This window comes from Castor canadensis, chromosome 10, assembly GCF_047511655.1.
Source record: "Castor canadensis chromosome 10, mCasCan1.hap1v2, whole genome shotgun sequence".
NCBI classification, from domain to species: Eukaryota; Metazoa; Chordata; class Mammalia; order Rodentia; family Castoridae; genus Castor; species Castor canadensis.
The window spans coordinates 12,935,910-12,949,903 of NC_133395.1; the positions used below are offsets into that span (position 1 = coordinate 12,935,910).

Sequence of the window (13,994 nt, forward strand, 5' to 3'; positions counted from 1 at the left end):
TGAACCAAAGTACTGGCACCAAACCATGCTGGGGAAAGTGAGTGAGCAAAGAACTAGAACAATGTCTTTCCTGTCTCGCTCCTCCAGGTGAGCAGGCAGGTCACACCCCAAAGAGCATGGCATGGCTAGAAGGAAAAAAACCTGTCTTTCCTACAGGTAAGCATGGCCATTTGTTCAGCAAGAGGAGTCATCCCACCGGGAGAGTTGCACACTCAGTATAGACCAGTCTGTACCACTTAAAAGCTGGGGAGACACAACTGTTCCCCATCCCTGCTCCCTGTGACAGGCTCCGGACCTCACACTCACACTCTGGGACGTATTTATTGATGGGGTAATTCTGAAATGGTGTCCGGGCTCATGCTTATCAATTATTCTATCTCAGAAACCCAAGCACCCTTCTGCTCTGGATAACAGACCTCACGACTGAACTTCCAAACCACAAAGCAGAAGTTCCTTGGGATAACCATCTGCTCAAGAAAAATCACCCCTCACCCAAGCGGCATGCGTGTCTGTGCTCCTTTGTCACGTCATGGACACATGAGGAAGTAGAAAATGACCCCTGATAGATGGTTTCAATACTATATTTGCAATGCCAGGTTCTGTAGCCAAAAGCGACAACACGGGATGGTTTACATATGTGCAGGCTTAGCTTAGTCCACGGGGGGGGGGGGGGGGGGGGTGGAGGGAATGTTTAAAGATTTTCCTTTTCATGGGTCTCTGAAAAATAGTTTACTCTTCTCATTATAAGTAACATGGTTCGTTGCTTAGAAAGCAATAAAAATTTATTGTGGGAACCTGAGAAAATACAGAAAAGTTCAAAGGAGAAAATAAAGACCACGGATCTGAAGAAAGCTATACATGACATCCTTTTCTCAATGCACGTAAGTGTATATCTTGCATAAATTTGTAAAGGAAAGTGCTCATTTTTTAAAGTAGCAACCTAAGAGCATCACCACAAAGAAATGGTGAGTGACCTTCAGATAAAGGAGACTCGAAGAGGAGCACGGGCAATAATTGCATCCTGAGAAGGCCAAGGGAGGCGACAGTTTACCAAGAAATGTAAATGATTTGTGACACAGTTTACCATTTACAACAGTGAGTCTTCAACAGATACTTACTAGGCACTTACTATGATCTGGGCACTTTTCCAGGCACTGCAAAATACTTCAGTAGAAGTTGCTGTCAATAAGTGAGGAAAGCTGCCGGACGTGGTAAGCATGCCTGTAATCTCAGCACTACAGAGGCTGAGGCAGGAGAAATCTCAAGTTTGAGGTCAGCCCGAGCTACATAGGAAGACCTTGTTTCCCAAAGCCAAAACACAAACAAAAGTGAAAATTAAAAAAAAAAAAATTGAATAAGAAAATGGAAGGAATCTGGGTCTCAGAAATGACTTTTTCTCTCTAGACGACACTTTTGAGTGGCAGAGGCTGAACACAGGTGTCTGATAGCCAGTTTCCAAGATGGCACCCACTGATTCTTGTCTCTGGCATCTGCACTTTGTGTCATCATCTGCCACTGAGTCATGGTGGCCCTGTGAACAAGAATGCTCTGGGAGAGCAGCATGTGACTTCCAGCCTGCACCATGGCTCCCTCATGGACCACTCATTCTGGGAGAAGTCAGACACCATAGCGTGAGGGTCCTCAAGCCCGCCCCCCCCCCAAGAGACTCAGGGGGCTACTGAGAAGCAGATCTTACAAACATTTGACCCAGAACTGCTTGATCAAGCCCGTCCCAAAACCTAACGCACCAGAAGCGACAAAAAGGTATTTGTTTTAAGCCATTAAATTTGTCACACAGCAATAGATAAACTCATACTTGCCCTGAAGCCTGAGTTCTTCCCTCTCCACCTACACTGCCTCTCAGTTGCTTCTGTTACTTTTTATTTTATTTTTAGCAGTACTGGGTTTTGAATTCAAGGCCTCAAGCTTGCTTAGGCAGCAGCTCTACCATTTGAGCCACAACGCCAGACTAATTTTATTATTCCCACTACACATTTATGTAGAAAATCAACAAAATGGTTATGGAAATTAAACCTATATTGGTATCAGCCTCTGAGCTAAAACACCCTCAGGACTGAGTGTTTGCACTGATTTCCTGCTGACTTTGGTGCTGGGGCCTTGGCTTTTCCACACACGGTTCCCTTTTTCCCCTGCTCTTCCAAAAGAAGGCAGCTATACAGCTCCGCAGGCCTCTGCCTGACAGTCCAAGAAACCAGTCACTTCTTCAATCACACCCTTTCCAAAACTCTTTTTCTTGCTGGGGATGTAGCTCAGGTGGCAGAACGCCTGCCTTGCCCTGGTTTCAAGCCCCAGCACTGCAAAAGAAAAAAAGGAGGGAGAGGAGAAGGGGGAAGGAAAGAGAGAGAAGAAAAAATGGTTTTCTCTGTACTTTTTGCTTTAAAAAATAAGTGTTGTCATAAGGTTCCACTGCACCCCAAGATCCACTTGTGATATTTCGTGTGAAATCTTACAGCAGCTCTAAGTTTACAGCCCCTCTGTTCACAACTGTCCCTCCAGCAGGACAGACACACTGTGGTACGTCCAGACAATGGACGACTTCTTGGCAAGAGAAGTAAAACAACTTTGGCAGCTCTTGAAAACGTAGAAGAATCTCTCAGTCCCTATGCTGGGCAAAAAAGCAGCCAGAGTGAACAGCTCACATGAACCATGCTTCTAGGTACGTGGTATAGTCTAGAAATCACCGAACTGGAGCTAGTGACAGACGAAAGCTCAGAGGTTAACAGGGTTTGTGGTTATGGGGCAGCATAAGGAAGGTTTTCTGAGGGTGTGAGAATGTTCCAGAATCTGACTGTGGAGTTGGTTACCCGGATCTATGTGTGTGTTAAAACTCACAGAACTGTACACCCAAAGTGTACAAAGTAAAAAATATATACTTTCCTTTAGAAGCAGTTTCAATTCCTTTTTCCTATAAGGAAAAATATATTCACATGTTAAACCACCTTTAAGGCCAGCGTCCCCTGATTTTTTTCTTTTTTTTTTTTTGGTGGTACTAGGATTTGAACTCAGTGCCTTTATCACTTCAGCCACTCTGCTAGCCCCTGATTTTCAAGTGTTAAAAGAAGGGCTGGACTCTTCCAAGCAAATTATTTACGCTCCATTATCTGTACCTGAGAATTCCACCTTTTGAACAATCGCCATTCGCCAGCCTCTTCCACAGCTGACGACAGGTCCTGCTGGAGTCCCTGTGAACATTTGTCCCTGACTTAAAGGACACAGCCATAGGGGTGGGGACAGCTCAGAGGCAGAGTGTGTGGTCCCCAGTACTAGGGGATCTGAAAAAAAAAAGGTGCTCAAGAGCAAATGCTGGGTTTGGTCCCTCAAGTCACAGAGTACCTAGGAGCCTTGGGGAAAACAAAATCATACACACGCACTCACACACATGGTCTCCGTGAGGACAAGGACTTTCTCATCTTTTTTTTTTTTTTTGGTGGTACTGGGGTTTGAACTCAGGGCCTCTCATTAGGCAGTTGCTCTACCTCTTGAGCCACTCCGCCTCTCATCTGTTTTGTTCACTGATGTGACATAAACAATAGGACTTACCTATGCATGGTGCCCAACAGATCTAAAGGTGCTGTCACTTTCATTCCTCCTAAATCGTGAAGAATTACTGGGAAACTAGACAGGAGGTGACATTTCTCTCCGATCACCTCATGCAATGCCCACTCCCCAACCAGAGAGTCTGCTCAAGCCTGGAAGACGTCACTGAAGCCAGAGGCAGGGCTCCCGGGGTCCCCCCACCCTGCTCAGTAGACTCAGCACAGCACCTGAGCATTCTCCACGGTGGGCTGAGCCAGAGTCACATTGCTTCCACTGGGGCGCTGATGGGTGGCAAGACCCAGCTGGGTCACAGTTCAAGTATGTTCCCTGTCATCACAGCACATTCTCACACAAGGCCCTGTTTGCTGGGGACAGGCGAGGGCTGAGGGAGCTGACGTCAGTGTCAAAGTGGCCTGATGGAGACAGGAGGACAGGTGCCCAGTCTTCCCTGTTACACCATGTGCGGGGACTCTTGTCCCAGGGACAGTGATGCTGCGGAGTCACCCTGCACAGGTGCAAACTTGTCCCCCTGCTCCCTCTCCATGAGCTGGGTCTGAATCCAAGTGAGGGAGCACGGTTCTGAGGATAACACGCCATGAGTGTTGGATCAGAACTGTGGCCCGATGAGCACAGACGTCAACATTTCTGGGACTCTGAGCCTCCTGGCTTGGCACACCCTCTGCCCTCTGAGGGACACAGGCTGCCCCTTTACATTCTGTCCTAACCTTTCTGCTGACACGCCCTCACCCCAAGTTTTGTCTTGCTTGTTTTTTCCTTCTTTGTGCCTATCAAGGCCATCCATCTGGAAAGGCTACTGTTGTCTGGGTACGACCACCACACCTCCTTTTGCACCCAGTCCCAAAGCACACACCCAAGAGTGGTCCCTGCCTGCACAACCTTGAGTCCTTTCCTGGTGGGGGCAGGGGTGGGGTCACTGCAAGTATGTGACTCTAATCCCAGCAGAAGGGTAAGGAATTCTTCTACAAAGGGAACCCAAAGTCCCTGGAGGGGTGGTTAACAGTTGGGAGGGACCACAGAAGTTTGAATTTTTAAAAAAATGGTGTTACAATAAACAGGGTACACAGTAATCACTAAAACAAACAAAACCAGTATTATGCCTGTAATCCCAGCCACTTGGGAGGCTGAGATCAGGAGGATCAAGTTTCGAGGCCAGCCCAGGCAAATAGTTTGAGAGACCCCCATCTCCAAAAATAACCAGTGCAAAATGAACTTGAGGTGCGGCTCAAGAGGCAGAGCACCTGCTTTGCAAGCGTGAAGCCCACAGTTCAAACCCCAGTCCCACCATCAACAACAGCAACAAAAGCCTCCTCCTCCAGCCAGGGCCCAGTGTTTGGCCATTCCCAGTCCCTTGCAGAGCAGGGATCCACCTCGCCCTTTCTCAGAATTACCCATTTCTCCATCCATCCTGGATGCCAAGTGCTCTGAGAGCGGGGATGAGCCCAAATGCCATGGTACCAACACATCTACTCGATCAGATCAGCGTTTGTTGACTGCTAAGCCCTCACAGAAACAGAACCAGGCCCAGCAGGGGCAGTGTCAATCACCCTCCTCCACTGGCAGGAACAGGGCCTTTTTAAAGAAATAGAATCTTTTTAAAGATTTATATCAAAAACAAGTCTTTTTATTTATTAAATTAAAAGACAAGAATATTGTTGTTCTACGCTCCATGATTGGTTTTTCCACTTGGATTTTGTATGTGCCATTCAGTTGCTTGGATTAATATAAATTTATCATTAAATCATTTAACTTTTCTTCCCAAATTCAGGAAGACATTCACCTCATTTGGGAAGCCTGTGGTTTACCCAAGTCCCATTATTTCCAAGCCGGTCCCTCTACTTGGATTCACCTTGGGATCTGAGACCAGAGAGGCAAAGGCTCCATCCAGGATTTTCACAGGCAGTCAGCCTGGTTAACGGCAGCACTCACCTAACCGGTGTGCAATGAGCACACAGCGCTACTCTGGGTTGACAGAAACCCAGGCCCTGCCATCCTCTTTCTTCAAGAAATGAAGTGAGGGGCTGCAGGAGGGACTCAAGGGGTAGAGCGCCTGCCTAGCAAGTATGTGGTCCTGAGTTCAAACCCCAGTGCCACCCAAAAAGAAAGAAAGGGGGGGGGAGGAGGAAAAGAGGGAGGGAAAGAGAAAGGAGAGAGGAAGGAAGGAGGGAGGGAGGGAGAAAGAGGTGATGAAGTGAAATGAGTGTGCTCTGTAATCCAGACTGCCAAGTGGTCAATCCCAAGCAGACACTCTGCAAAGCACAGTAAAGGAGGCAAAATCCACGCAGCCTCGGATTGGCACACATTATCAATAATTGAAAGTCCTTTAAAATAGTCCATCTCTCAGAGTGATTTGAAATGCCTTCAAAATCACTCTCCACATTAGAAGTGGGTAGAAACCAGTTTTCTCAAAGACAATGTTAATGACAGATGAAAAACTGTGTTAGCAGTCAGTCATAATGCTTTGAATGGCTATGCCAGACAACCCCAACTCAAGCAGGACTGGAAGGTAAATAAACGTGTTATTTCATATCCTAAGTGCAGATTAGTATCATTAGGTCTACCGAGTGCCAGGTACACTGAGTCTATATGACAGAATCGACTGTCCTTCTCTTACTCAAGTCACAAAATGGCTGCTGTGGCTCCAGACATTCCATGTGGTCTTTGGGTTTCTTTTTAAAAGCACAGAAACCTTTCCCAGAACCCCCTCCAAAAGCCTTCCAGATGCTGGAGGCCTCTGGGAAGGATTTTGCCTGATGTGAGAACATGAAGCTTGGAGCTGCAGCAGCCTTCAGCCACGTAGCTAATTAGGCTGCAGCTGTCTAATGCAACACACTGAGGAAAACAGCGGAAGGCGAGAAAGCGCCCACATCTTTAAAGACACCTTGAGCTCAGCCATGAAGTGGGAGCCCCCCCTCTTACCTGGGGCTACTTAATATCTGACGACTTAAGATGCTATTAGTCAGAGCTCTGCCACTGGGAAGTAAAAGCCTTCTCAAATGTTCCCTCAAGGACTGGGGAAAGAGAGCAGTAATGTGCCCAACCCCACAAGGTGGAAGATGTATAAGGGCAGGCTTATCCGACATCAGCAGCTACACTCCCGACTCCTGTCACCTCTGACACCATCTGTTTCCTTGACCTGAAGCGTCATGGTGCTCATTTCACAAATTCTAGTTCAAATCAGCCAGGAGAACCAAAACCTAGGAAAACCTACTTCCTGGTCTCAATACTGCTGTCTCATGTGGAAACGAGGGAGAATACACAGACAGGCAGGTGTGATTAATCTGCCCAAACGAAGGGATTACAGTCCGCTCCCAGCCACCTCAATGTGCCCTACTAACCTCTTTTCAGATTGTCACATATCGACTTTGTCCAGAGCCCTCCCCACTTTCTCTTTTGATTTCAAAGACATTTCTTTCTCATAACCCTCCTGTGTGCTAAAAGGAACACAACGTGAATTGGGATTTTTAGAATCTGTTGGTTCAATCAGAACATCAAGCACCAATTTGCTCATATTTTCAAAATAAGCAGGTAATTTTTTTTTTCCAATTTCAGGTCTTCCCAAGTCAGTTTCGAGAGGAAAGACTAGAACTGGCCCCAGGGAGTGTGACATCTGGACCAGCAATACTAGTCTATGTCTCCCTGGTACACAGAAAACGCTCAACTTCTCCAAAGTTCAATAAATTCCCTGACAATTACTTAGTCCAATAATTACATCATTAAAATGTTTTCCTTGTAACTTCTGCTCTTCAAAAGACAGCAGTAAAACAAAGAAGATAGAATAGACAAATAAGTGAAAACATCTGTGTGATACAGACCTTCCAAAGAACGTGTACCCAGAATATACAAAGCACTTCCCACTGTAAGCTACGAGGAGGATGCGCAGTTTATTACGTCAATATAATCAATAAAGTTATAAAAAATAAAGACAAAAGATGTAACAGACGTTCACAAAAGATACGGAATTGGTAAGCACGTGAAAAGGTCTCATTGGTCAGGAGGAAAATCCAAAAGAAAACCTCAGTAAGACAGCACTGCCATCCACGGAAATGGGTAAGATGCAGAAGACTGCCAAGGTCAAGTGCAGGTGAGGATGGGTGCCCGGAAATCTACACCCCGTGGGATGTAAAATGGCTCAACCCCTTTGGAAAACAGATGGGAAGGAGTTAAAAAGCCCAGATTATCAGATCCAGCAAGAAAAATGAGAACTACCTCTGCTCAAGACTTGCTCACAAATGTTCAGAGTAGCTTCACTGAGAGCCAAGCCCAAAGTCAACTCCTTGGTCAAAGATGAATGCGTGGCCAGAGAAATCAGAGCCCATCCAGACACAGAGCAGCAGGAAGGCGCAAACTGCTAAGAAGACATGTGAGAGAGGAGAGAGGGAGGGGAGAGGAGAGAGGGAGGCAGGCAAAGGACAAAAGAAATTCCCAGACCCTCGGCAGGGAAACTGCAGGCACCCAAAGACCTTAAAAGCAGCAAGTAGCAATCAGCCCACACCAGCAATGGGGACAGAAGAGACCCACCGCCTAGAACTGCAACCGTGCAGCCCATCCCTTACAAGCAAGATGCTTAAGGCACCCAAAACCCGAGGTTACCGGCTAATGAGTTCTGAAGGATGCATCTGGGGAGGAAGGAAAGTCAGCCCAGGAGCAGGGTCCAGAGTACAAGAAGGGAGCATGTGGACAAGAACAAATAAAACAGGAAAAATGCCGTCAAATGTGGGGAAAGCATCTGCTTCGTTGGTTGGGTTTATTGTTGTTTGTTTGATTGTTTGTGGAGACAAAAATCTCACAAGGTAGAGACTGGTCTCAAATGCATGAGCCTCCTGAATGCTAGGATTACAGGAACGCACCACTAGGCCCGGCACAGATGCCGAAATATTAATGAACGTATTCTCAGTAATAGGTGGCAGGATTTGGGGTACATTTTACTTTCTTCATGCTTTTACGTGATTTTGTGTATATGTGGCTTTTTACACTAACAGCCAGCTTTGAGGATCAAATTGCTAAATTACAAAGCAGTAAAAACTAAATCTAGCAAGTGCAAGGCCCTGAGTTCAAAACCCAGTTCTGCCAAAAAAAAAAAAAAAAAGCTGGTGTGTCTTCTTCACGCCAGTATTTACCAAGGGCTTGCTTATTCCGGGCACTGGAATGAGAAGGAAAACTGAAAGTCACCATCGTCCAGGTTTTGTGCTCGGTGAGACACCTTTAGGGAAGGCACTTCCTAAGTGTTCAGGAAAAAGGAGCTCCTCTTGTGATAAGGATATCATGAGAAAGAATTAAAGGCAGTCCAGTTTGACCTGTGGACTTTTTTTTTTTTAAGATGCATGCACAAATGACAGTTACACACATAAAATCAATTCAGTGCCAATGATGAATTTCCACATCAATTGCAAATCTTGCAGTCTGTCTGTAATTCCCATGCACAGTAAAGGAAGAAAACTGCGCTCTGTGAAGTATCCAAGCACACTGAGCAGAGCATGGCCTCTGTCTGGGTCACACTGTATCAGTGGCCCTCTGGCTTACTTCACTAGTATCAAACACTGGGGACCCACCATGTTTGAGTGATGTATCAATCGTCTACCTTCCACTCGACTTGGGAAACATTTTCAGCTCACTTACACCAGGGAACCAGGATCTCAGTAAGTCACTTTCTCTATATTGATTTCAACATTTTCTGGGGGTATTCTGGATTAAAAGTAAAGACTGTATTTGGCATAGAGAGGTCAGTATTTTGAGTAATTTTAATAGAAACCAGGCTTCTGGGCCTCATGAAAGTGATTAGTGAGGTTAACAGCCAAACCTGTGTCACCATGGCTGAAAGAGTAAATAAAGACACAACCTAAATTCAAGCCACTAAAAAGCAAGACAGCGATCCACTCACTCCACAGCCCCACGTCGACAGCCCTCCTCGCAATCAGATTTGAGAAACAGAAGAAACAAAGCCAAAACCTAAAACCCATGGCCCTCTTCCCCCCAAAAAAATGGTGAGCAACACAGGCAACAGTCCAGGGGGCAGGACTTGAAGACAGGATTACAGGATTGGGTGGGTCCCCTCTTATCTGTAGCATCTTCAGTTGAAGAAGAAAGTGCATTTCTCAAAAATACTGAGGCACTGGGCCAGGTACAAAAGATCTGTTTAAAACGCAGGTTCCTGATGCTGTCAAAACCTAAGTACCTACTCAGTCACAGTTCCCCAAAATTCCCCTGGGCATCTAAAGTGCATTCAACATGCAAAAAACTAGGTTCTTTTCTTTTAGTCTAGTGTTCCTGACAGTCGTTGAGGATGGAAAAAGACTTTTTTTGTTTGTTTCTTTTGTTCTGTTCTGTTTTTGTGGTACTGGGTTTAGACTCACTGCCTCCCACTCGCTAGGCAGGCACTCCACCAATTGAGCCGCTCTGCCTGCCCTTTTTGCCTGGATTACTTTTGAGGTAAGGGTTTGCTTTATGCCTGGGCCTGCCTGGACCATGATCCTTTCTTTTTTGGGTGCTTCCCTGGTAACTGGGATAACAGGCACATGCCACCTAGCACAGTCATTGGTTGAGATGCGGTCTCTCAACCTTTATGCCTGGGCTGGCTCCAACCACAATCCTCCTGATCTCCATCTCCCAAGTAGCTAGGATTACAGGTGTGAGCCACCACCCCTGGCCAAAAAAGTCCTTTTTCATTTTCCAAATGAAGTAAACGTGTCCTCGATGAACATTAGACTGTGGACTCCATTTTAAAACTAACCCTTTCAATACTATATTTAATTCTTTTTTTCTATATTTAATTCTTTTCTCTAAAAAATGCAATTTCACGGGACTCTGGTTCTGTTTTGGTTTGGTTTGGTTTTTGCAGTGCTAGGATCACATCCAGGGACTTGTGCATGCTAGGCAAGTACTGTACTACTGAGCCACATCTCCAGTCCTGAACAGTTTCTTTAATGAGAAGCAAAACAAAACCATTCGTCCAGGTTGTTTGCACTTTTAGGAAAATTCTAAAACAACTTGCAAGAACCCAGAAAGAAAGTTGTTCAGGATGGATTATTTCAAAATTGTCTTTTGGTAAGTTTGGCTGGTATTCTAATATCCATTCCAGGGAGGGGAATATCAGTGTGAAAAGCAGAATCGTAGGCAGGTGCAGTAGTGCACGGCTTTAATTCCAGCACTCCAGAAGCTCAGGCAGGAGGATCCAGTCTGGACTATGGAGAGAGACCATCTCAAAAAAGGAGGTGGGAGGTGTCATTCCAAACCTCCTAAAGAAATAAGTAAGAGATTCCAGAGAGCACTATGGCCTAAGCAGACATCCACTGACTATCTCCACCACCAACTCCCCCAGCAAACCAGCCACGGCCCCATAATACTTCCATTTATTCTTCCCACAAGCAGATCTATGAGGGAGAGGTTCCCAAAACACAAACGTTTCGTTGTGCCTGGAGTAACTCCAAGATCGCGCTGCCTTGCTGCACAACGATGCTGCGGGAATACAAAGTGAGCGGCGACGATGCGGGACCCAGGGACGAAGGGCATCATCGGAAGTGTCACATCCGGAGAACCCACCCATCTGAAAGGCTGAGGGTAAACCCCAGGCAGAGGGGCGGAAGGAGGGAAGACCGCCAAGGCCAGGGACCTGAGAAGGGGCCCTGCCTTCTGAAAATCCAACTCCATTGCTAAGGCAACTCCCCCTGAAGCCTTCAGAACAAGAGGCTTTTGCTTCTCCATCCCTTGTTCGGATGGAACAAGCAAAGCAAGACGATGCTGGAGAAGGTTCTGAAAGCTGGCTAGCCAGCACCCAGCGCAGGGCAGGCTCGGAGGGAGGAGAGGGGGGTCCCCAAGGGAGCCAGGGTAGGCGAGGCAAACCTGGGAAACTAACAGAGGAGGAAGGCTGTGACAACAATAATAAAATGAAACAGCCTGAGGCTGCGGGGACTCCAGAGAGCTGGGGGCGGGGGACGAGTGGGGGGGACAGCTAAACTGTTCCAGATGAGACGCAATCACTCCCACACTCCAACAAGCTGAGCTGCTCCCTTGGTCCTCCTTTCTTTGTCAGCCTCATTTCCCTCCTTTCTGGGGGACCCTACACAGCCCCCCAACAACCGCTGGTCTCCAGCTGCCAGAAATGAAATCCACACATTACAGGAAACTCGGATCCCCCTCCCCGCAAAAAAAAAAAAATACAATGCACACACTTCTCTCAGGGATCCAGCTGAATCACACGGCTGAAGTTTCCGGAACTTAAATCGTAAAACCACCATCAGAAGTTGTTTTGAAATGCTCAACACCAAAAAAATAAATTTAAAAAATCTGTCCTTTGCATTAAAAAAAAAAAAAAGGAGAAACCCCAAACTTTGCCCTCCATAAAGGCACTCATGCATCAACAGACAAGATCTAATGTAGGCAGAGGGTGTGCTCCTCTTTGTCACCCACCGGGAGCCTCTCGCCGCGCGTGGGAGAGCTGCGGGGCACCCAGCGGTGCGGTGGCAACCCGCGCCAGCGGCCACCTCCCCGGCCCGGGAACCGATCTCGGGGGGCCGAGATTGCAGCCCGAGGTCCGGAAGCGGCGTCGGGCGCTGTCACCCGGCAGGGTGGGGTGGCAGGAAGGGGGGAAGGGCGCCAGGGGGTGGGGAGGCAACCGGGGGACGGGCTGGACGCCCCGCACCCAGGTCCGCGGAGGCGAGAGAGAGGGTGCAAAGGAAGGCGCAGGGCCCGGAGCTCCTGCCATTGTGGCCGGGCTGCCTGGCCCGCCGCTGCGGCCGGGACCCCGCGGGCCACGCAGCCTGCCCGGCCCGCGCCCGGGAGCGGTGCGCGGTGGCGCCGGGACTCGCACAAGTTGCCACCCGGGCCGGGAGCGGGACCGGGACCGGGACCCCGCCGGCGGCCGCCCTTCCGGCGCGGGCATTGTTCCCCGCGCGCCTCCTACCTCGCGGCGCCCGCGGTTCCAGCGGCTCCGGGTCCCCGGCTCCGGGCTCCGGGCTCCGGGCTCCGGGTCGGCGGCGGGCGAGGGCGCGGAGGCTCCGGGCTGAGCCTGCGGCGGCGCGCGGGCTATTAATACCCGCGGGCGGCGGTGGCGGCGATGGCGATGGCGATGGCGCGGGCGCGCGAGCTGGGCTGGCGGTGGCCGGCCGAGGTCCGAGCCATCAAAGGTGGCGCGGGGCGGAGGGGAGGGCGGAGCAGGCAGGGTGGGTGGGGAGCGGGCTCCGGGTCGCCATGGCCGCCCGCACGCCGGGCCGAGCGGCACTCGCGCGGGGAGGAGCGGCGCAAAGCGGGCGGTGGCCGCGTTCCCGCCCCGCGCCAAGCCGAGCGCACGCAGCCGCTGCGCCCGCGCGGGACCCGCCGCGTCCGAGGCCGGCGAGCGGGAAGTGCGGGCGGCCTGGGCCGGCCCCTGCGCGGGGGGAGCCGGGCGCCTCACTCCGCGATCGCGGGGACAGCCGGAGAGCCACAGCCCCCTCCAGCGTCCGCGCCGGCGACCTGCGCCGCGGCCCGTCCCTCCGCGCCGCGCCCGCCCCGGAGGGCAGGTGCGCCCCGGGAGAGGTGGCCTGGGGCCCGGCCTTACTTCAGCTGTCGTCGCTGCGCCACCGAACCCAGCGCGGGACGTGCCAGCAGGGAGGCGTCGGCCCTGCTGCGGTGCCGAGAAGCAAAGTGAGGCGCGTCCGCGACGCGTGCACCGCGAAGCCAGGAGCAGCGGGTGCGGGATCAGGGGCGGCCACGCCTCAGGTCGCTTGGAGAAGCACTGCAAGGGCTGCGTCGCCGCGTGAGGACCCACGAATCCCCCTCCTCGCGGCCACTGGCAGGGGCTTCTGGCACCCACCCTGGATTCAATCCCCGAGGCAGCAGTTGTCACCTCCGCTCCCGTGCGGGCCCAGCGTCCTCCACCTGGGCGAATCCCACGACAGTGGCCACCCACACCCCCTCCCTCCGCTAGGGGCCGATGGTGGGGAGGACGAGAGGAGTGGTTTGCAGGTGCTTGCTGGAACCAGGAGCCAGATTCAGCACCTAGAAGGCAGGGAACGTAGAAGGCCACTGTCCCCAGCCACCGGGTGCTGCTCCACCTTCATTTTCTTCCTAGCCTCTGGACTTGTCCTTTGGTCTCCTCCCTCTCCCCACGCGCTATGGGAGAGGTCTTGGGGGCAGCTGATGGGACCGGAAGCTTTGCCCTCATGCTCCAAGCCTAGAGAATCCCAGCCCCTGAAGGTGGCTGGCTCAGAGCTTGGGTCACTTTACATCCTGGAGGAGTTCCCCGACCTCAGGTCAGAGGCCACCACAGAACTCAGCCTAATTGGAGTTGCTCTTGAAGAGCGGGTTGGGATGAGCAAGGGTGATTATTTAGAAGTGAGGATGACTTGGTGGGTGACACCTAGGTGCATCGAGCTGCCTGCCGAATATGAGGCACTGAGCTATTTCTTGCAAGTCGGCAGCGTTGGTGAAGTCGAGTCAGGAGG

General features: G+C 50.2%; 1 protein-coding gene across 4 annotated transcripts in view; it reads right to left on the minus strand.

Moving 5' to 3' along the window:
- Farp1 (FERM, ARH/RhoGEF and pleckstrin domain protein 1) overlaps nucleotides 1-13,471 on the minus strand; it is a 254,241-nt gene extending 240,770 nt beyond the window's left edge. Inside the window, exon 1 of one of the 4 annotated variants that reach the window (XM_074043098.1) lies at nucleotides 13,364-13,471. The gene's annotated coding sequence lies outside the window, so the exon portion shown is untranslated. Of the gene's footprint in view, nucleotides 1-12,475; nucleotides 12,685-13,108; nucleotides 13,248-13,363 lie in introns of those variants that run through there. The other 3 variants (XM_074043099.1, XM_074043101.1, XM_020183315.2) reach the window with 3 other exon arrangements.
- Nucleotides 13,472-13,994: the final 523 nt, after the last annotated feature.